The sequence below is a fragment of the Dromaius novaehollandiae genome, chromosome 3 (assembly GCF_036370855.1).
Source record: "Dromaius novaehollandiae isolate bDroNov1 chromosome 3, bDroNov1.hap1, whole genome shotgun sequence".
NCBI lineage: Eukaryota > Metazoa > Chordata > Aves > Casuariiformes > Dromaiidae > Dromaius > Dromaius novaehollandiae.
The window spans coordinates 93,402,025-93,425,836 of record NC_088100.1 but is presented as its reverse complement, the minus strand read 5'-3'; the positions used below and the strand labels follow the sequence as shown (position 1 = coordinate 93,425,836).

General features: G+C 50.0%; 1 long non-coding RNA gene across 1 annotated transcript; it reads left to right on the top strand.

Annotated features, from left to right (window-relative positions):
• Positions 1–954: 954 nt before the first annotated feature.
• Positions 955–23,297, top strand: LOC135327913 (uncharacterized). The gene is made up of 6 exons (XR_010388515.1): positions 955–1,591; positions 5,178–5,218; positions 8,456–8,520; positions 10,005–10,101; positions 19,625–19,884; positions 21,959–23,297. It is a non-coding gene; the product is annotated as an uncharacterized LOC135327913 (long non-coding RNA).
• The last annotated feature ends 515 nt before the right edge of the window (positions 23,298–23,812 follow it).

The following is a 23,812-nucleotide window of genomic DNA, read 5'->3' as shown; positions in this document are numbered from 1 at the left end:
AGAATGAGTCATCCATTTTTTACTTGGAGCTCTCTGGCATTCCAAGGGACAAGGGCATGTTTCTAGCATCCCTTGGCATGTGGGTTTCCATTCATCTGTAGATGACTAGGCAACATGCCATCTCCAGGACAAAATGGCTTCTCCTTAGCTCCTCTGCTGCTAGTTCATCCCTTAAGATTTTGCTAGATCCCTTCAAGATCTCCAAGTCTTTTGCACAGAGTGTCTGCACAGAGAGAGCTCAGCCCCTGGAGATTTTCATATCAATCCCTCAGAGCAGCGTGGCCTGTCATTTCTAGCCACACACACCACTGGCGGATCAGAAAGGCTGTTTCTGCCTTTCGTTGGCTTCTTTCAGTCCACAATGTGCAGGACAGGAGTGAATGCAAACCCTTTGCTACTGTGGCCCTGTGTTTTCAGGCAACAGAAGTGCATCAGTCCCCTGTGGCTTGTCACCAGGTGCATTAGCAGAGCACTCTCAGAAAAAAGTTAGAAAAACACAACGTCCTCTGTTGATTTTGAGGGGGACATTAGATGAATAACCGTCTGGTTCCCAAGGCAGGCCAGACAATCAGGCCCTCCTGATTTGGAAGGGCCAACCAAAGCAGTCTCATTGATCATCCTATGATTCCCTCACTTCAGGGAACAAATAAACACATCTCTTCTTGGTAGGGCCATCTGGCTTTCTCCTTGGCATTAACAAAACCCCATGAAAGCTCCCCTGTTTCATAGGAGGCAGTAAACAAGCCCTAAACCTCATCCCTTGGCTTCAGGGCACACAGTTGCAGAGCTCCTCTGATCAGTGTGCAAGGAAGTGCCTCCACCCTCTTTATGGCTGCCCTGTAATGAGCCCCAGCTGTAAGCCTCTCCCTCCCATGCTGGAAGCCCAGGCCGGCCTCATGGGGTGGGGCGCAGGCTGTTTAACCCATTCCCTGGCTGGCTAGATGCTCCCTGGCCATTGCTTCAGCACTGGGAGCCTTCCTGCTGGGAGAGATGTGACTGACTGGGTTGCCAGAGAGGGTCCTCAAGTGCCAAAATGCTAAGGGGAGTATTTGCATGGGAGCAAAGGCATGCAGCTCCATGTGCTGTGGGGGACAGCAATGGTTTTGCTTGCTCCCTACTTGAAGGATGTGTGTTGGGGAACAACCTTCCCTCTAGGTTGCTGGCTCTGCTGGCACCTGAGTTTGGCTAGGAGATGTGGGGCTTGGCAGGAGGCAGGGTTGTCCCTGACACCTTCTTCACCAAGGCATTCTTGGCACTTTGGTGAAAAGGAAGGGATGAGGCTTCTGCCAAGGTCAACAGGCTGGGGATGGCCATCTTATGAGTGCACAGGTCTCTGGGTTACTCCAGGGTATCTTCTTTCTCTGTGACAGAGCATCCCAGCAGCACCTGGGACTTTGACTCTTTTTTGTAAGCAGATTTTGTCCATTAGAGAAAATCTGCTGAGAGGAACTGTCTCCGCTTGGCTTTCCCATCCAGGCAACTGGCCAGGCAGCTGCTGGTGTGATGTCTACGTAGCACCGCGCCATGGAGACAGGGCAGGGGATTCCTGAGGTAACAAGGCTGAAGCTCAAGAGTGGAACAGCGCTGGATGGTGAGAGACTTTCTATATTCATATAGCTAATAGACTAATTAGTGAGGAGCTCGAAACTTGGCTGTGTTTGTTGTCAAATGCAGGCCCCTTTCCAAGTGGTGTTAACAGCCTCCTCTTTTCACTTTGGGCATATTGAAAAGCTGGTGCTTTTCTGCTGCTTCATAGAGAATTCTTCATTTAGTAATGGATATAGGCTGAATAGCTGTTGCAACTAGAGATGACAAATGGGTCAGACATGAGGGGGGATTGGGAGGTGACAAGCAGGGGGAAAGAGTCTGGAGCTGAGATAGCAGTGGGAGACTGGGAAGTGGGATTGAGGAGACATTCACTGAGCCAGGCATAAGGTGGAGCCAAGCCTGGAGTAGCAGGGGGCTGCAGGTCAGTACTGGCCAGTCCCTGCAGAGCTGGCAAGGCAGCATGAACTGCTGGGGGCAGGACTGAAGGGCTATAGCAAGCTGTGGTCTCCAGAGACGTGACGGTTGAGGGAGTAGCTATAGCAGAGAGAGGAATGTAATGGGAAAGATGCACTTCCAAGCCAAAGGTACGGCTCTTTTGCCATTTGCCCACTTCTAATTAAGATGCCAATGTTTAAGCGATTCCTTTGAAAATACTCCCCTTTCACATGAGAGACAAAAGTTCACATGGGCAAAAGGCTCGGAGCACTGGCAGGACCCTGGCAGCGTGCGGGTAAGGGGCGGGTGAGCTTCCCTGCCTCAGCGCTGCCAATGCAAATCTCCGCACTCAGCTGAGAGGAGTCCGGACGAAATCAGGAGCATTTCCGCTGGGTTCCCACAAGAGCAGGAGCTGTGGCTGTGCCTGGAATCACGTCTGCCCGCATGCACAGCCTTTGTAGGAGGCCTGGATAATGGTTATTCACTGCTGGTGAGAGGAGCGCCTCCCGCCTCAGCTGGGCCACCCCTTTATCCAGACACCTGGTGTTTCAGTTCTCTCCTCACTCCCTCTGAACTCCCAATCGGCACTCTGCAAACTCTTCCCTCCCCTGCCTGCCCTGTCGCATGTCTGTGTTGACCTCCGTGGGGTACTCCCCGGGGAGAGCAGGTTGCAGCTGGAGAGCAGAAAACTCAGATCTTCCTTGAGAGTGCAGAGTTGGGGCTGTTCATGGGGGCAGCCATGGTGCTGCCTTCCACGGATGGGCCAGCATGGATCCCTTCCTGGTGAAAAAGCAAGTGGTGAGGGATGAAAAGGCCTGCCATATGGAGGAATTCCTCCTTCCTCAGGAATGGGAAGAGCTGGGGGTAGGCAGGCACCAAGCTGGTAGATCTGCACAGTAGCGCAGCCTGCCCTGAGAGCCATGTACCTGGCAGGGGGTATACCTTATTATCACAGTAGTTTGTATAAGAACAGGAAGCCGTTTTGCTGGATTCATGCTGATCCTCAACAGCCCTAGGACTAGGATGTGAATTCCCACCACTGCAGGTGACGTCTAAGGGACAGGGATGTGACTGTAAGCCTTGCTCTCGGCTAGATGATGCCCCTCAGTCCCCTTAGGCTGCCCAGCCCAGCTCTCCCCACTGCCAAAGCCACTGTGCCAAATATCCGGGGGCTGTTGCCCTCTCCATGCAGCCTAGCAGCCTGGGAGGCGAGCTCTCCGCCTCACCTCGCCATGCCTTTGTTCCTCCTGCTGCAGTGGCCCGGGGCAGCCCAGCCTGCCACCGCCCTTTCCCACCCCAGCCTCCCCCATGACTTCCACCACATTGCCCCACCACACTGGGCACGGCCTCCCGCTGCTCCCGGCAAAACCACGTCTGGGAGGGATAGATGGGCGGGTGCCCGCACACATGCAGATGCTGTGCCTTGTCTTGTTTTCCCACCACTGGGGCTGCAGTGCTCAGTGCAAGAGGCTGGGAAGACTCACTGGTTTGGGCTGCAAGAGAGGAGTGCTTGGCCGCGGTGGGAGGGGATGTCCCCTGCCCTCCAGCTGTGCTGCCCTGCTGGCATCAGATGAGATATCGCTCACCCACTGAGGGTAGAAAGTGCTGTGCAGTCCAGTGCTCTTTTCCACTGAGGTCGTCTCATCCTTTCCCATACCAGCAAGTTCTGGAGGCTGCTCCATGCCCCTGTGCAGGAGCTATTTGCAGAAGGCAAGGTGGGAAGCTGGGGCTTGGTGCTCCTCTCCCCAGCAGAGATGCCAGGCCTGCCAAGGCATGGGACCAGCCACCCCCTCTCTGTGCAGTCAGAGAGAGATGTTGGGCAGCTCTCACAGCAGGGCTGGGCCTTCTCACTCTGTGCAGAGCAGGAGCTTGCTTGCAACCCAGGCTCAAGACAGGAGAGATGCCTGCAGGCCTGGCTGTTTCTCAAGCGCTCTGGAGCACCTGAAAGAGGCTATAATTGACACTTTCACCACACACTTAAATACTTCCTAGCGAAAGCAAGGCGAGCACCTGCCAGCCACATACAAATATTATCTGCATGTCACAGCAAATATTAAACACAAGGCCTAGCCTTTGTCCAGCCTCCCCTGAGCCCTGTGAAGGCTGCTTACCTGCACAAGGCCTGGTTTTCCAGCAGATGCTTGCAATGCAGTGGCATTGCTGTTGCCATTTTCTTTGGGTTTTCGCTGAATGGTTATGGAAACGGCTAAAGCAGTGTAGAAGCCAGTGAGTGCAGATCAGGGTGCAGATGCCCTGCTGAGGGAACAGCTCACGCCGTAGGCATGGCTTGGTGGAAATTGCCTCAAACCTCAGAAGCAGGATGGTGGTTTGGCACAGTTATGACTTCGTGACAAAAGCCATGACTGAAAGTGTTTGCCAAATTCATGTTGATATACGTGGTTCTTGCAGCCAGAAGCAGATAGGAGATCCACCTAACACATCAGGTATTTGAGCCTTTTTACACCCTCACAATTTATCACCAGGCTTTGACCTCTGTAAGATGCATTCAATCAATATCCAATGAGCACTTCATGTGAACCTCAGCTTAGCCAGTCCACTGGCTGCTTGGGAGTGGATCACTCCAGCAATTTGCTAATTGGTGTGTGTGGTGTGTGACTAGCCCAAGTCACGTGAGTGCATTCCTCTGCCCTGTCTGAGCCACCAGCGAGGCTGCAACAAGAGAGATTTCTGAGATGGCTGTGCAGCCTGCTGAGGTGTTGAACCTCAACACTGACAGCCTCAGGATCTAAATATTTGGACCTCGGGGCTGAAGTTTTCCATGAACATCAGCTACCAGTCTGGAAAATAAGTTTGGAGACAGGGTCAGGTTTCCAACTGTGAAGAATGAATGATCTCACTACCGAGCAGCCTATTTCCAGAGCAGCATTTCCCATACAAATTGCTCTGGTGCTAAGCTCCCCCAAAGCAGCATTGGCAGTGCATAATGGGACTAGGCTGTTCCCCAGTGTGCCAGCTCTGCTTCATGATTTCCTTCATTCTCCCTTCTCACATTAGGGATTTCAGTGCAGAGACCTGGCTGTTTTTGCATTTCCCATTTCTTTTTATGTTTTCCTTTCTGGATCTGGATGTCTCCTCAGTTTTCCAAATGCTTGTACTTCCCACCCATTCATCTGCCTTCTAAAGTCTATTTTGAGTTCATGCATCTATTAATTTGTTGCTCATTTTGGATTCAGGCCTAGAAACTGGGCAAACATGGAGGCAGTCTCTGTTCCAGGTAGGTCTCCATTTAAACAACCCCTTCAATTCTTTCTGAGCAACTTGTTTCATTCTAGTGCTTTCAGTTTGACCCTTAACTCACCTCCTTTTTTTCTCCCCTTCCCCTATCCGACCCAGTTATTTCTTTTGTTTTTTATCCCTGCTTTCTACTCACCTCAGCTCCTCCCTCTGCTATTTTTGGCCCATCTTTTTCCTCTCGACCTGGGACCTGCTTGCTTTCCTGGTGGGGTGGGGGAAAAGCAGAGGGGCCCTCAACTCGCTTGTGCTTCTGGGAAGGTGAGCAGTGAATTCAGAGGTGTAGCGTCCTGCACTCAAGAGAAATTGGCAGCATGGGGACAAGCAAGCTCAAGGCTGTTGGCATGTATGTGATAAGGCTCCCAGGCCAGAGGAGCTGTGGAAAGGAGGTGTTCTCATTTATGCCTGACTCCTTCCCTTCAACAGAGTGGGCTCTTTGGAGACATGAGGTTCCCCTGGGTGGGACCAGCCCCTAGCGCAGCCAGGCCCCTGGCTTTGTTGGGCCTCCACAGTGCTCATGGAGCAGCTGAACCAGGACTGCAAGTATTGACAGGGGACAAGCCAGTGTCTTTCCTCCTGCTCCCTGCCTTGGAAGGTGAGCTGACATGGGGAGAAGGCTTACAAGTGATTTGCACGGATAACCCCAATAGATAGCCTAATCCAACCTGTTACTCCTGTAGGCAGTTCTCTCCTTGCTCTTTGGAGTGGTGCTGGTAGAGAGGTGGGGAGTCCATGGAGGAGGGCTGGGTAACCTGCCAGCGACACAGAGCCCCCCACCACGTGCTTCAGTCGTCCCCACCTTTGGGCAGCATTCATGGGGATCTCAGTGCCTGTGTACAGGCAGAAGGGCCCAGAGATGGGGGGAAATGTCCCGGCAGAGCTGGGGACCTCCTGGGTCACCAGGAAAACAGCCAGCAGGCAATAAGTGCAGAGTCAGGGCACTGGCTGAGGTCTTCACACGAATGCAGTCAGAGAGGCTACTGCTCCCATTCCCTACTGAAAACAGCAGCTTCCTGGCAAAGCTACTCTGGGGAAGATCTGTGCCTTTTAAAGGGCCTTTAGCTTAGGGAAAGCTGTAATAGCTGACAGGAAGTGGAGATCTGCCCTCACCACCTGGCTGGACTGACAAGTTTGGCATCTTTTGTGTAAAAAGCTTCTCCTTTTTCTGTGTCATCAGCAGACACCTGTTTCCTTCACCTGCCTTCAGTTGTAATGCTCCTAGTGGAGCTACATCTGAGTGACTTCCAGAGGTGGAAAGGGAGAACTGGGCCTCCTGTGACCCCCATGTGGTGTATGCGCTGTGATAAATCTCATGTTTCCTGCCGTGAATGGCAGAAAGCACAATCCTGTCAAACAGAAACAGCTCTCAGAAAACATGGGAGGGCATGTTCTCTGCATTCCCACCTTCTCATCTCGGCAGCGTCTCACTGCATTTGCTCCACACACACTGGAAATAAGTCTCTGCAGTGGCTAGTCTCGCCCACATGCCACAGGCTCTTGTAAACCTGAGTGGGAACTTCTCGCTTCCTCTGGTGTTGCTAACACAGGCTCTGAGCTCGTGTGTTTATGCCCTTCCTGGAAGCTGAGGAAGGAAATGCTGTCAGTGCCCACCTGTGACACCCTGGGCAGGAGAAGTGAAGCGGTATGTTGGGGCTAGTAGCTGCCTGATTACACCTGAAGGGCTTCTTCCTTGGAGGGATCATCTCCTCACGTGGACTGAGGAAAGATGCATGGGCCTTCTGCAGGTGGGCAGCCCATAGAGGTGTCAGCAAAAGCCAGGACTGGATAGAGGAGAGGAAGAGCGGCTTTTGAGCTGTAGAAACCTTTCAATTCGAAGCAAAATACTGAACAGCCCCCAAGTGAGAAGAGCTCCTTAGGGTTGGTTTGGACCCTGGAGCTTGATCTCTGTATCTCTAGCCATCTTCTCTGAGCTGCATGGCTCAGGACACCTGGATCAAAAGCTTGTTCTTTCTTACTGAATATTGCACAGGCAGTTTGGAAGAAAGGCCAAATGAAGGATATGATTGAGGTTTGTCTCAACTAACTCCTTTGTTTAAGGGAATGTGATGGCAAGCTATCTCCAGTCTACCTTTGTCTGGATTTATATATTCATCTGCTCAATATATTTATTCATCTGCTTCAGGAAACCTGGATTATTATTTGGCACCCTCCAAACTGAAAATCAGTATTTTGCTGTGACCGAGAGGGTAGATCACAGACCTACGGTATATGTGATCTGTTGTACAGCATTCAGGCATGCTGCTGGGCAGGAGCGAGGGGCAGGGGCAGAGATGGTGGGCCTGGGGCTGGGCTAGCAAAGCACAAGAAGGACATGATGATGAAAAGTGCTGTCCTCATGCAGTAGCTGATATATGTCAGGCTTGCTTGTATATTTAACACTCTAATGCTTTTGCTGATAGCTGGAAGCTAGCCTGCTACAGTGAATAACAGAGAAATGAATAAAATATTGGTGTGAACTCAAAAGCTGATGTTCCTGCCTCTCCATGACATCTGTTCATGGCCTTTTTCATGTTTCCTTTGCAAAGAGCAGGGACTCCTGTGGCAATCCCACACTGGGCTGTTCTGCAAGGGGATTCCCTGCAAAGGAGGTAACCAGGGAGGTAACCAGGGAGCATATCAGTCCTTTAAAAAGGCCCTGGCTGCCCTCCGCAGGCCTGTGAGCTACTGCTGCCCCTTGGGTTTGTCTGCTTGGGAGCAAACTTCTTCCTCAGAGCATTTCAGTGCTGTTTGGAACTCTGCTTTACCCCAAGGAGCAGTTGAAATGGGTTGGTTATACCAAGGGGGAGCAGGTACAGACAGCAGTGAAAGTGCAGCTGAGAGCCATCAGCACATGAGAACCGCATCGCATGAAGGCCTGCACAGCTACTACTGCGTCTTTGTTTATGTAGCTGTGCTGCCACTATTTTACCAGAGAGATAGCTTAAAGTAGCTGAAGTAGTGTATGCCCTCTGGGTCATAATGACACCTCAGTTGCAACGTTAATGTACTCTTAGTCACGCCAAGCATGGGTTTGAGTAGCCAAGTTACTACGTGCCTATTGTCCAGTGCATGATATTACAGGGACTTTCCTACCCTGGTGGTGTCACTCACATATGTGTAACGCTTACGGAGAGCTGCTGACTCATGAGTTCAGCACACCTCCGGGTCTGGAGACTGCTCAATGCTCTCTGAAACATCTGGAAACCTTGTCTATTTTCAGAAGATGAGAAGAAGGAGAAGAAGACTTAGTTAAGTCCCAGCTGGCCCGTGACATAGTGCACAGAGGTGCGTAAAAACAAACCATCTCTTAAAAAATGCCCCAGTGCTTGCCTTCTTTCTTCTTCTCTCCCCTTCCTCCATTCCCCCCAAAATGGCGTGAATTTGATGTGAATGTAGGGGAAAGTGCCTCTGAGTATGAAATACGAATTCTGGAGCTATTTGGGGAGACATTTTTTGAGCAAGGGGATGTCAGTCAGACCTCTTTTTGCTCTGCCCCCTGCCTAGTTAGCATGTGGGAAAGCGAGAGCAAGACAGAACCGTTCCCCACAGAGCAGCAGGGAGCACAGCCAGGCTGTCCCTGGGCTTAACTGAGGGGAGTCATCGTGCTCTGCGAGCTCTTCAAGGGCACTCGTACCCCGCTGGGCTGGGAAACTGCTGAGAAAATGCTGACACAAATAGAAATGAAGTAGCAACAGTGTGATCTGGAGTGGAGCATCTCCCGCTGGCTGACAAGAGGAGGCACGCAGCCTTGGGATGGAAGAGGTCATGACTTCTCTTTCTGAGGCCAGAAGTGGTAGGCAGGTTGGTGTGATAAAAAAGCATGCCTGCCTGCTCGGGGACTTGTGATCACCTGGATGCTGTGGGCGGCAGATATTGTCCGCCCCCGGAGCCGGCGGCACGGAGCTGGCAGCCAGGAGCGAGGGGTTGCCCTGCGAGCTGATGTGCTGGGCAGCACGTGCTCCCCTTGGCTTTGCTGTGCATGGCCCCCGGAGCCAGGTGCAGCCCCCGGCAGCAGGGGGAGGCCAGAGGATGAGCAGTTGCCCGTCATCTGCTTCACTCCCTGCCAGCTGATCTGGACTGTGTGCACAGAGCCCTCAGCTGACGGGTGCGTAGCCTGCCAGCAAGAGCCATTTCGAGAAATAGCCGCGTGTCTCTCCGCCCCGGCACACACTGGCTTGCACGCTGCTGACCGCACGTACATGCCCCTCAGCCCAGAAGGCCCTGGCAGCGGCTGCATGTCCCGGACTCCCAGCCGTTTCTATTGCTCTCCTTGTCTGCCTGCCAGGCAGTGCCCCGGATTCACTTCCTTTCTTTCTTTCTTTTTCTTTTTTTTTTCCTCTCTCCCAATTTCACAAGCTGCAGAAAGCAAGGGAGAGTGAGGGAGAAAGAGGGGATATAAACAGTGAATGGGAGGCAAGAGGGGAAGGGAGCAGAGCTGGGAGTGCCACTAATCTGTCTCTCTGGAAAGGGATGGGGTGCTCATCCCGCCTCCAGAACTGCTTCCGAAGAAGCCACTTCCTTCCCTTGCTTGGCTCTTTGTTTCATTTCACAAAGGAGGAGAGGACAGGGTTTCCATGCCAGGCAAGCAGCACATCCCCCATGGCAAAGCAGCACTCTCTGGACAGCTGCCATGCCTTGGAGTGTATCTTTCTTGATCTCTGTTACCACTGCCCAAATGAGAGGGTATCTCTGCTGGGTGGGGGCCAGGACCCACTCAAAATACTCAAATATGAACCAAGCCATCACTTCCCCTCCTTTCCTTTCCTCAGGGCCTTGCTGCAGCCTGCCTAGCACAGGCTTTAAGGAAGGTGTACAAAACATCATGTTGGCTGGTTACATGGAACTCTGTGGCAGAAGCACCCTCAGGTAAAGCTTGATGGGCCTACACATTATCTGGTGTTGATAGTTTCAGGGATGGAGGGAGGATGAAAAGGAGCCCCTCTAGGTCTGAAGACAGCAGGACCTGTCTGGACATTCATAGTCTGCAGGGGTTTCGTCTTCGGGCTGCTCGTATTCACATTTGTGTTCACTGTGGCTTCCAAGACAATGCCCATCTCTACACTGTTGCTTTACATCCCTGGCTCTTTTCCAGCTTGCACCAATTGCTTTCTCTGTCCAGCTTTCTAGCCCAGGGCTTTTCCAGCCTGAGGGCTCTGTACCAGCTTCTGGGAAATCTACTCCTGCATTGTCATGCCCCTGGCAAGGCAAATGTCTTACTGCAGACTCTTAGTGACAGTTCTGTGCAAAGCCTTCTGATGGAGCTTAGCATTTTCCTCCACCCCTCCTTGGTAGGTGATCCAGGGCAGAAGGCCACCAGGTGGGCTCTGACTCCACAATTGAGGGGCAAGTATAGGGTGACAGGGTGAGTTTTCCTTTCATTAACCTGCAACTTCTGCTCACAGCAGCAGCACATTTGGCCCTGGATATTCTCTCTCCTTTTTCTTTTTCCCTCTCCTTTTTTTTTTCCTTCTAATAAGTCTATCCTCTTGAGGTCTTTGTCTTGGAACAGTGAACTCATCCAGGCAGGCTCCAGGTTCTCGTGGTCACTGCCATAGGCTTCCCGATCACCCTACTGTTCATAGCCACTCCCTCCCTGTTAGTAAGAGGAAGAGCCAAGGGCATGATTTTTCCTCTGGACCCTCTCACGGTGAATGTGCCTGTCTGACTGTGCCATATGCCATAACCTTAACTCACCACAGGAATGTCTGTTCATGTCCACATCCCCACAGACATCAGGGGCAACTTGCCTCGGGGAGACCTCATGCGAGGAACACTTTCTCATGCCAGCAGTCTCAGGCACCCAATGGACTCATGCCACAAGCACGTCCTCCTTGGCAAGTTTGCCCTGACCATGTGCAAGTTTGCCCTGACCAGTGCTGGTTCCTGCAGCCAGCTGCATGGTGGGGCCACCTCCCCAAGTGCTCCTGCACTGCATGTCTGCAATGAGCTGATTAGTGATCCTGCCTGTTTGATTCCTAACTTTAGAAATCTGAATGACTGTGTTTCCCCAGATGGATTGCCTGGAGCTAGCAAAACAGTCTTAGATGAACACGAACACTTGTGGGTGCTCCTGAATACCTCTGTTTGCCCTCAATGTGGGGCCATCTCCCTTTCCTGGCCCATGTTTCTCCTCTGGCTTCTACCTCTTGGTTTTTTAGCCCAGGGATCTTCCCGCTGAGCAATTTGTTGTTGATTTGTCACACTCTGTTATTATTAGCCCCCCTCTGACTATCTTATCTATGAAGACTGTGATGAGCTAAGCCACAGGGGTGATTGGAAGAGTTATTGTCACAGATGACAATGGGTTCCCCCTAGTATTCTCCAGAATGCATGCAAATGGCGCTTTTAGATTCCCAACCATTCTCTCACTTCAGAGAAATCTGCCTCCTGCTTTATTCTCAGAACTGAAGAGTACAGTGTGTACGCTTGTATAGCTTTAAGGATAGCTAGCCAGCCCCACCAGTTTTGAAGATAAGTGGTTTTCACCTCTTCATCCAGTCTCATCTTGTAAGAAAAGACATGTCCATGATCTGTGAGTGCAAAATCCTGCACAAGCCAGCGCTGGCTTTCTTCTGTCATCATTCCTGGAGGAGATTCTCCTGTCCTGCTCATATCTTTGGCCCCCTCAAAATTATATTTGGATGTAGAAAATCTTTCTTCAGCAGAAGGTTTGTGCTTGGCTAGCAAAAGAAAATCCCTGCATTTGTAGATGTCCTTGGGAAATTTCTCTGAGAGTGTCTCAGATATCCTAGTATCTCAAGAACGGCATGGACAGTGATGATTTTTTTATCTGAGCCTCAACTATCTCAAGCCATGCTTCTGACTATCGGTCAGTAACCAGGGTCTGTCATTTATTCAGCTTTTGTGAATAACTGTGTCAGGGCCAAGAACTGTGCCAGTGACCTTCTTTCAGGGTCTGATCCTCTTCTACACAGTCAAGACTCAGACAGCCTGTTATTAACCTCAAAGCCTGACAGCTTTCTTTGCATTGACCTTTTAGTCTGGGTTTTCACTGACTCCAACACACAGCTGATGCATCCCCCCCTTACCATGCTACCTTTCCCAATCTGGAACCTCAGCTAAACCTGTCCTAGCCTTCATCCATCCACAGAGAAGAGGCTTTGTGAGGATATATATGCCTTCAGCTCTTCAGTCAGCCTGCCCCATTTTCAGGAGGCATTGCTGCTCACGGGTTCTGGCAAGTATGACGCATCTCCCCTGTTTCTCACTTGGAGGGGAGATGTTAACTGCTTAGGTCCTTGAAGACCCTAATTATTTGTTCCAGCAAGCCAGGGAGTAGGGAAAAATGACCATGCTCTTCTACTGGGCAGCTGAGGCAAAGTGACATGCCAGCAGCAAGGGGAAAACCAGTAGCGGGAAGATCAATTGAATGCAGCGCTCAAGAGTGCCAGGCTTTGGCCTTGCTTAGGTCAGGACAAATGTCACCACCATGAAGGATAGCAGCAGGAGAAAATATGTATTTTTCCCACAGCCAAACAGCTGTGTCACCAGTGACAGCAGGAAGGGAAGAGAGGAGTTTTGTTAGTATGGATTAATTATGAGGCTGTGCTCAAGCTCAGACCTCTTATTTTAAAAGCCCTTCTGTGTGTGGGTAAGCATATAACAGCAGCCTTAGTGGGGGCACACCTCAGAGACCCTGGGAGGTCAGAGAGTGCCAGGAAAAAGAAGAGACAAGCCTATGCCAGATCATCTCCATGGAGAGGTGAAGCAGGCATCCAAAAATAGCCTGCCACCCTGATGCCAAGAGCAGCAAGCCTTTGATAAACAGTTTAAAATTAACCTCAGCAGGAAAGACATCGCAGGTCCCTCCATCAGAATCTTATTTGTGTTGGAGCCTATGTTTGCCTTTCCATGCCCCTGCCAGCTCACCACCAAGCACTATCGCTCATGTGACTCTCACTGCCAACGGAGGCTGGTCCTGGTGAGGACGCGGGTAACCACAAGGGAGAGGGAAGATGCTCAGTTATATTTTGCTCCTGTGGCAAGAGTTTGGCCTGGTCAGGAGCAGAAGTGGGGAGGCAGCCAGTCAGGGACATGCCTTGTGGGTTACAAGGTGCTTTTAGTGTTGCGGCTTCCCACCCTCCTATTGACACAAGGGAATGACTTGTGCAGGTGTCACGTGAAGAGTAGAAAGTGCAGGGTGGTCTGCCACAGGAAATCAGAGCCAGACGTGCTACAGGCCAGAGTGTCCTGGAGAACCCTTCCCAGAGAAGAGGAGAGAGGGGAGCCATCTGCTCCATGTGCTCTCCCCAGCTCTGAGACAGACAGCCCACTGACAGGGCAACAGGCAGGGGGCCTGGGTCAGCCAGGGCTCTCCATGTCCCTTCCGTGCCCCCAGGAAAACAATGTGGGCCACAGTCAGGAGATCACACTGAGAAATAACCCATTCCTGCCTGGCTGCCCTGGGACAGCAGCTACCTTTCCCTAGAGAAATTGGGACTTTGTGCAGGATACGACAGGTTGAGTCCCTCAGGGATGCTGGTTCTGGATGGAGGACTTAAAAGCTCTGGTCACCTGCATATGCAGACCCAGCAAACAGCAGAGGGGAAGGGTTCATTGAACCCATCTTGGCTGAGATGGTCTTGGAGCTATATAGCTTATACACTTATAGCCCAGACAGTGCAGTGTCACCATGCCCCCACTGCTCTAGGTTCAGAACATCTGCCCTGTAGAGCTCCCCTGCTGTGGCTGCCCAGCAAAGCCACCTCCAGACGAGCAAGGATCAGGGCTTAGAAAGAAAAAAAAAATCACACACAGAAAACAAAGCATATGCTTTGGAAGATTATTGTATTGCTCTTCTGGGTGGAGGAGAGAAGAAGGGGGTGAGGCAAGGCAGAGGCAGGCGATCCTCCTCCAACCGTTGTCACTCCAGTGCAGTGATCCTTGGAGAGAACTTGCCATTCTGCTGCCAGGATGCAGGAGCCAATTAAGGGCAATTAGGGTGGAAGTGGAGAAGGCGCCCCTTTAACAGTTGCCAAACCGTCCTTTCTGAGTGCTGGCAGAGCTCCACACTGTAAGGTTATTAGAGTTCTCTCTCGTATTGTCCTTGGAAGAGATTCTTCAGAGCTGTCTGCTTGGAGCATGGAGATGAAAGAGAGACCTTCTTTGATGTGTTCACCCAGAGCCTCTCTGCTGTGGAGCACATAATCAGCCCTAGCACTTCTCCAGCACCTTTCACTGCTAGCAATTACTTAGGCTGGTTAACCCTATATCTGAGGTCTCCCAAGCAGAGCAGGACTCCCCGGGGCAAAGACATGGCCTCTGCCCCACATAGGGCATTACCTTTCATAAAATAGGATGCAGCAAGCAAGGGCAGAAAACCGCAAAGAGGAGAAAGCATCTGTGGTAGACTGCTAGTTAGTCTTCATTTAGGAGAAGAAGAGAGGCACAGCCAAAGAGTAGTGGGCTAGCTCACAGCCACACAGGCCGTGGCACAAACCTAGAGGTCTTCGTGGGGGTCCACATGCTTAACAAGTAGATACTGATGATCTCAAAGCCTCCATCCTATCCTCACGTACTGCCACAAAGACCAAACAGTATGGAATGACGCTGGCTGGGCTATCAGTGGCTTTGTTGCTTATTTTGCCTCAACATTCATGAAATCCACCTTCTTGGCCACCCTCTCCCACCCTGCAGCTTGGGCAGCTGTGGAGCAGCAGAGGCAGAGCTGATGGGGCAGCTCTGTTATGTATGTGTCATGAAGACATCCTCTTGGCCTGCCAGAGACATGCTCTCTCAGATCCCTGCTCTGCAAGTCTGCTTATTAAATGCTTCTGGGCAGCAGTGTCCTGCCAACTTAGAGATCTCATCACTGCAGAGAGCTTCCTAATATTTTTCCCACAGCACCCTTATTCAGTTTCCCCTCCTCATTCTACTTCTTGGACTCTTCCTCCACAGGAATCACACCTCCCAGTCCTCATTCTCCTGCTTTAATGCTCCTGATGTCACCATGCCCATTTTGTGATGGCCTCTGCCAGGCAGAGCCTCATTGCTGGAAGGGCTGCAGCAGGGGTGAAGATGGAATAGGAAAATGCTGCAGCTTTTGCCGCTGAGCAGGGATCAATGACAGAATGGGAAGCAGGTCCGTGGTAACTCACTATCTTCACAGAATCCTGCATCCAGGATCTGAAGGGACTTCAATTTATTCTTGACATGGAAGCAAGCAGGAATGTCATCAACTTGAGACACTAGTTCTTTTGTCTCTGGACTCTGGCCTTTGTTGATTTGGACCAGATTCCTCATAGTCCTTTAAAAAGGAAATGGCCCTACTCAAGTCAACCTTTGGGGAGGTCCATTGCCCTGCAACCCTCCACCTTTCAGCTGGTCTCTCACACTTCCCAGCCACTCAGTTCTGCTCACAAAAGCTCCCATCTGCAGCACTGTACACAGTATCACAGGCTCTGAGTATGCTGCTTCACGGTCTCCAAAGGAAAGGTGGCCCCAGGGCACTTCCCATGGGTTTGCCACGCACAAGTGCCACCTCCCAGCAAGGAAGGAAGTAGCCAGTGTTCTTTTGAGCAGCTGTCTTGTAACACATCGTCTCTGAGCAACATGTGGCTGCCTGACCCAGGACAAAGCAACCTGTGCCCTCAAAAAATGAAATACAGTGTTGAAACCTCACAGTGCACACAGCTGGATGATGCTCACTAAGTCACAGTGTGTCCAAAATACCCAATACAGATCTAGCCTGGAGGGCTGACACTTGCCACCAGCTCTCATTAGGACCGACTTTCTGTTTTGCACTTTCTGTGGGGAACAAGGAACGATCTTCCTTTCCCACCTGGTTCTGCTGTTGACATTGCAACTGATGCAGAGTAGAAATGCAAGCAGACAGACTCAGACCTTGGTCTGCTGTGTGAAAATACTTTTATTCCCATCAGATTGGGTAAAACTCTTTCATTTATAAATCCTAACTGACCCCAAAGTACCTGAGATCCACTCAGAATTTTTGCCAGCATCCATGATGCTTTTGTGTAGCTCCAAACAGGAAATAATGTTCTTGGAAAAGCTCCTAGAAGCTCCAGAGTGGGTCCCTGGGAACTCAGAGGGTAATTACAATGTAGAGCTCAGAAATGTTCTTTCCACACGTGCTACCTCTTGGAAGCCAAGGAGGGATTCCTAGGGCCAGCAAGAGAGAGTGGATGCCACCATGTGGCAATAAATTCCCAAATGTGGAGCTCATGAGGGCTTCAGGCAGGCCTGGCTCATTGCTCAGGCTGGAGGATGGCCTGGCCCTCCGCATGCAGAACTTCAACTAGGAATTATGACCTTCTGCAGACTGACAGTAAAGTGTTTCACCAGCACCCTCTTCCTTCCCCAAAGATACCAGCCACCCATTCTAGGGAGATAAGATTTATTCTGCAATTCAGCAGCCCTGGAACTTACCATGGAAGCCAATATTTGTCACAGAATTGTGCTCCAGAGCCAAAGCCCCATTATTCACAGTGACAGTCTGAAGAACTAAAAACAAACAAAAAACAAAGTCAAATCAAGTCGTTCTAGACATAAACCATCTTGCCTCAAGGCAGAAGACAACTTTTAAGCAAGAGAGACAACTTCTAAGAGAAAAACTCTTTTGGCAACACAGTATCCCACTGCTGTGAGGCTTCTTGCATTTGTCTCAGAAGCAACTAAAACTGGTCACCACAAAATGCTGGGCTAGATGGTGGCTTAATTTGATCCAGGCGGGCCATTCTTATCTTCTACATTTTCACTGTAAAAAAAGAAAAGGAAGAGAAAAATGTTGCATCTTTCTGTTGCATCTTTCTGGCAGTGAAGAGAGCTGTAAATATTTGAAACTAATACTTAAAGATGCAGCCACTTTGTTTGTGGTCTGAAGTGTGCTGCAACAAGGGCTCTGCACTGTCATTCAGATCAATAGGTGTCATTCAGATCAATAGGCTGTTAACTCTAAACTCAGCAGTGAGAATCCAAACTTTAGGTTTCCTCACCGTTGCATTTCAGCTGAAACTTCCAGCTAGAGAATGTGCTTATCCCCTAGCCTCTTTACCCCCCTGCTTGACTCTTGCTCTCTCCTAGTCATCAAAATGCCATTTTTTGCCCCCTCCACAGCTCTTCCAGTGCATTACTTGTAACTGCTGTACTACATACTGTAAATACACCAGTGGATGTACTGTTAAAGTACAGTTTAATATGAAGAAGAATAGTATGGGGACAACTACCTGGTAGGGTTACTTACTTGCATATTTCATCCCATAAACACTTCCATTTGAAGCTGTGAATGAAGCTATTGACAAGTCTGAGGTGTTCTGCCCTAGAAGTCCAGATAGTCCAAAGGGCCTAAGTCCCAAAGAATTTAGATTAAACCTGCCTTGAGCAGAGAGGTCCATGCTACCTCCTGGTATATCAAGGTTTAGCTGACAGTGATTACTGAGCCCTGATTACCCTAGGTGTTTTCCCATCCCACAGACATTGATGGAGCTACAGCACAGTATTCTCTGATTTGTTATCTTCAGAGCAAACTGGGCTAAGCTGTTCAGCCATGTAAATGGACCTCCAGGGAGCTATGCTGATTTGCCCTGATGGAGAATCCAGCCTGTTGGTGTTCGGAAAAAGCAGATCCCTGTCTCCTGGGGATGAGCACATAGATGAGCAAATCTACTGCTTCTGCTTCTCGCTATCCTTGTGCAGGGGTAGAGCAAAGCATTGGCTCAGGAGGCAGAATCAGCCTGTGGAAAACAAGTGCAGCATGGCAGAGAAAGAAGGTCCTGGGGACTGCAGTATGATAGGATGGGAAGAGTGGACATGTTGTAAAGGACACAGAGTTGAGCTCACACCAACAGTATTCATGTGACAGAAAAGCAACTATACCCACACTGGGGTGCTTGCTGGAGAAACAGATCTTGGTATAGAGCAGCAAGCATTCAAAAAGAAGAGATATGCATATCAAAAACTTGCCCTGGCTGGCTGCTTCAGCTTAGTTTCACAGTGAGTTTGGAGGTGTCTGTTGCCTGGAGCGTTGTGCTCACACAACGTTGCCCACCAGTTGTTTGGGAATGGAGCTTGTCACTGTGGGTCATGAAGGACAGCCACCTTAATTGACTTAAACCACTGCTTGGCTCAGGCCCCCAGTTGTGACACCCATCCCAAGGGAAGGTCTGAAACAGAGAGTGACCACTGTGCAGATTTCTCCTGTGGTCACTCCCGTAAATGTCTGCTCAGCTCCAAAACAGGCAGGGAAAGCAGTTAGCAGTATTCAGAGTTTAAATAGCAGCCATGTTTCATCCATACAACTCAGAGCTCAGGGAAAGATTCACGTGTCTGAGGATTCAGGCTCTTTTGATAATGTGTGGAAAGGCATTTCAGCAGAAGTGCTAACCAGTTGTCTGCTAAAGTTGCCAGTGCAGTCTGAAGCTATTATCCCCACACTGGGAGACCTCGGAGATGCTTTTGCAAACACAAGAAGGCACATTGACATCAGGCTTGAAATGAAGCCTTCAAGCTGTGCCCAGGCTGCACCATTTCTTGTACAATATCAGTGGAGATGCACAGAGCTGGGGACCTCTCATCCCTATGGGGCAAGACTGGGTTAGTGTTTCCTGGTGGTCCTTTCTTTCAAAGAGCAACAAACATCTTTGAATCTCCCCACAAAGGGCTGAGTTGTATCATGTTGCCCTTACTTTCCCTTCTACACCCACTGCCTGTTGTCTTTCCTGGCATGTGTGAGGGTGGATGTGTCCGTCTCTAAAAATTGTCTGCAGTCATTTTACAACCTTTTTGACATCTTATGGACCACATGTAGCCCGCAGACCACAGGTTGAGAAACACTGGGTGAGGTGATGTCTCCCAACCTTTCAGGTTCGCTGAAACACATAGAAAATAAGCAGCCCCTGCCCTGAAAAAAGCACCACCTCAGTCAGACAGGCATGGGGAGGGAGGGAGAGAGAGAAGCTGAAATCACTCAGCAAGGCTGGAAGTCTGTCCCTGATCTCTAAGCCAAGGGCTGCATCTCCAGGAAGTGCTGGTTGAGTGGCACAGAGCAAGACTTAGGGGATCCCATTTACAGCACTGCTGTGGCCCTGCCTAGGGCTCTCTGAGTGGCACTTGTGCAGGGGGTGGGCGGAGTGCAAGGATGTGCCGGGGGGGGGGGGGGGGGGGGGGGGGACCCAAACACTTGGCAGCTCCCCCAGGTCTACAGCTTGGCTATGTCTGACTGTGCTGAGGTTCCTGGGGTAAAGCCTTAGCTCATACCCCAGCTCAGACTGCCTCTCCCTGTTTCCCCCTTTCCTCCTGAAGGGACCAGCAATATCCTTCTTGGCAAGAGCTTTAGCAGTGGCAAATCACCCAGGTAGCCAAAGGTAGGGAGGCAGCTGGTGGTGTCTTTGCTTCATTTGCATGTCTTTGCCAGGTAGTTTTCCTGGCTGACTTCATCTCCTAGACCTGGTGGGACTGAAGGGCTTCCTCTGGGTTCCCATGCTGCTGCCTCTGTGTGAGCAGCAGCTCTGCTGATGGAAGCTGTGGACACATGAGACCTTCAGCCCCCCTCCTTCTTGCCAAGGCAGTCTCTGCCAGTTCAGGTGCTGAGGCAGGCAGTGGACCTGCCCTCTTCTCATTTCTCTTCTGGCAAGATGCACGAGGAGCGAAGGATGAACACCAAAGGCCAGACAGGTAAGGAAAACAGCAAGGCAACTTGGGCCTGAGGTAGGAAGGGGTGGAAGAGGAGGAGAGTGCTCTCACCAGCCCCACCACACTCCAGCAATCAAAGAGCAGCCTGTGTAATTAATACTATTTAGCCCAGGTTAGTGGCAGAGGAAAATGTCTCTTGTCAGCCTGGCTTTGCCCACTGGCCCTGATTTAGCAACATGAAAGCATTTTTTCTGATTAACTGTTCACTGAAGGAGATAAAAGAGATGACCATGAAATGTTTTCTTTAATGTGATGAATGCAAAGGGACTGTTAGATGTGGGGAAGGGTGAGAGGAGAGAAGAAAGAGGGCTCCGATAGCAGATGGTGCTGGGGCGAGAAAGGGGTGTGAGGCAGAGCTGGGGGCCCCAGGGCTGGGGTGGCAGGGGTTGTGGGGCAGGAGTAAGGGGCAGGGGCAGAGTTAGGGGGCCTGACGCAGGGCTGGCAGGGGGCCACAAGTCAAGAATGAGTGGGCATCCAGGATAAAAGGCTAATAATTGAAACATTTGTAAAAAGAGTGACTATGAGAGCAGTGATCATTACAGATATATGTATATATGTATATTTTTGAAAGGATTTGATGAAGTCACAGTCTGAACACCAAAATTCACTGCTCATCTCTATTTCCAAGTTAAAAAATGTTGGTAGCTAGGAAACAAAGTTAAGTAGTAAAGCTTCATTTCTAACATGATTTGATTGGTAGCAGGATATTTTGGGGAATAGTGATGCTGCCTCTACTTCATAAAACCACACAGCAGCAGGTTGAAAAGCTCTATTTAAAAGCTAAACACAATTTCTTACCAGTTTTTAAAAAATACTTCAGCTGCACATAATCCAAACTGGCCTCCAATTGTTTCCAATGCACTTATAACTATGCATTCTTGGTAGCTTAGATTTTAATTTTTTCTCAAGGTGGACAATGAAATTGCTCTGACCCCCTTAAGGTTAATGTCTGGTTCCCATCTATTATAAAGTGGTGACTGGGGACTTGGACGGGTTCTTGTCAAAACCAAAAAAGTACTGATTTAGAAGCAAGAAGGAGAAAATCCTCACTTGAGCCTCCCCACTCAAGTTAGTTTTTGCAATTTTTTTTTTCCAGAAAGCTTGGTTAAAATGGATTTTGCCCTGTTGTCTTTATGGACTCCAGGAAAGAAAGAGAGAGTATATAAGACAAAATGATTTCAGTTAGCATATCCTATTGAAACTCAGTTGGGCACAAGGTAGAAGATGAAAGTCCATATAGATAAGTTTGAAGTCACGCGAACTGACACATCTTGTACAAGCTGATCATGCCAAAGGGGATGTAGCCTTAAAGGCAAACAAGCAATCATCTTATCTTCCCAGAATGTGCAGTGAAAAGCTCAGATGTGCACAAAAGGGTTGGCTGTGTTCAGCATTAGGTTGGCTGGTCCATAAGCAGATCGGATGTCTGCTCACCAAGCCCCCCTTTTGAGTCAGCTCGGCTCCTCTCCCAAAGGTCAGAAGAGACATAGAAAAGGTCCCTGAACAGGTGATGGGAACAGTGAAAGGGAGGTGAAACTTGAATGCAGATAAGAGGAGTGAAAACTAATTGATCTGAAGAAGCATTGTGATTGCGGGGTATAAAATAATGAATAGGAAATTCCTTTTATTTACTCCCAGCCAATAACAGCAGAGGGCAGTTGATAACATTGAAAGGGTGACATTTTAGGGCTCTTTAATCTAGCAGAGAGAGGCATAACAAACAGCAGGGACTGGAAGTTAAATCCAGGCAAATGTGAAAAAGAAATGAGGCACATTGCACAGAGGGTGCAAACACACATTGAAACAAGAGTGCTGAAAAGTCTAGGGCTCCCCAACTATTAATGGCTTTGTGGCAAGACTGACTGCATTTCTGGGAGATAAATACAACATACTGAGCTCTGTATAGTAGAAATGATTGAAATTCAGCAGCCTGTGACGTATGGGAGAGCAGAAATCAGGCTAATAAACCCCTTGGATGCCAAATTTCTCCCTTTTCTTCATTTATGCAGACAGCTGACTGCAAAATATGCTATTCACCCAAACATCTCACCCACAGGGACAGTTCCTGAGTGCTGGCGAGAGTGCAGTCAGCTTCGAAATGAGGTGTGATGTTTGTATGGCCGAGACAAATCCTTTCATTGCTTGGGAGAAAACTCTGTGAGCTCCACGGAGGCAGCCACCGGCAATGGTTGTCGGACAGAATAGCCTGGGCCAGGAGAGATCACCATGTTCTCCACAGGAGCAGCCCTGCTCCGCACTCACCTGCCTGGCCATGTGTGGATATCTCCAGCCTCTGTGTGGAGCTGGGCCATCCCCTGTGTCCGTGATCACCTGCCTTCATAGGGAAACACCAAGCTCCATGCGGCACCACGCTCAGCATCCAGGAGTCACCTCACATGGCTGTTGCATAGCTCACAAGTGGGCAAGAAAGACTCAGCTAGCTGCAGGGATCCTAATGCCGATGAAGAAGGACCTCCTCACCAGGCAGCCTCCGTGAAGAGCGTGTTTCTGACCACCACTGCTGCCCATAGCAAAGCAGTCCCAGTATTGCTAGGGGTTTGCTTGGAGCTGAGGAATGGGATGGACTTTGCTTCAGTCCAGGTGTGGAGATGCTGTTCCCCACCTGCCCAGGAAGCTTTTCTGAGAAGGCTCTGGGGTGACCTAAGGACAAGCCTCCTTTGCCACAGGCAAAAATCAAGGATCTACCTCAAAACTCTTTCCTTCCTCCACTCAGGAACATCTCCCAGGCTCGTTTGTAGTGTCAGTGCTGCAAGGGTGAAAAGCATCACGTGTCCCTCGATGTACCTTTTGGGGGCCCCTCTTGCCATCGCCACCCGAGAGGAGAGCATGCCCTGCACTCCTCTCACCATAGCCACAACGCCTGTTTCCAAAACCTCAGTTTGTATGAAGCACCCTAAGTCTCCCGTACACTTGGCTAATGTGCTGTGCCCCATGCTGCTAACCTGCAGGCAGCTGCCCAGGCTGTCAGCACATCGCATGCAGCCCTTCTTCCTGGCGAGAGTCTGGGGCAAGACAAAGCCCTGGACCTGTGACTGTGCTGAAAGCACCACCTCACCTCTGTCAGGAGAATAATGTAAATACTGCGCAGCAGGTTAAAAAAACACCTGCGAGTGATTATTAACTGGTAATGTTTTCCCAGAGAGCAGCAAATCCGTCAGCCTGGGGTTTATCATTGAAAACAGTTTTTATTTTAAAAACAAACAAATAAACTGGTAAAAGTCTCCTAGTAACAGGTGCTGCCCGCATGCTAAGCCCAACACTACAGCCCATAATTCACAGTTGCCTGTTTATTCTCTCTGCTATTTATAGCTGGTCAAATCTCTCCATCCCAGCCTGTGTTTCCTACTTGCTGTATCTTTGTAATTAATGTATTTACTGTGAGAATTTTAATAAAACAAAAAATATTTGAATCGAAAATATAGCCTGTGGTCATGAGACTGCTGACATCAGCTGTTCACAAGGGCTCCGGCCAGCTGTGTAGACACAAGACCAGGACTTGTGTCATGTGGAAGGTCAAAAAGATGGTGAAATGGGAAAAGAGGCAGAGAGTAGATAAAGAAAGGGAATGTGGACCATATAGGAGGGCCTGGTGAAACCCAAATGTTGCTGGGCACACAGGCCAACACAGACCGTGCATGTAAGAGCTTTGCCTTTCCTGGCCAACATATGCACCTGGCAATCTCACTGCCTTGCCTGGAGGACCAGCTGTGAGCAAAATTGCTGCTGGCTGCAGGGATCTTTAGAGAATAAGTCTTTCCTCGCATTTGAATTCCTTGGGGCAATCTGGAAAAGCCACAATTAGAAATGCAGAAGTTAAAACAAAAACCTAGGCCCAGAGTGAAGGAGCCATCGGGCTTTCCTTTGCAAGAAGAGAGGGCCTGAAGCCAAA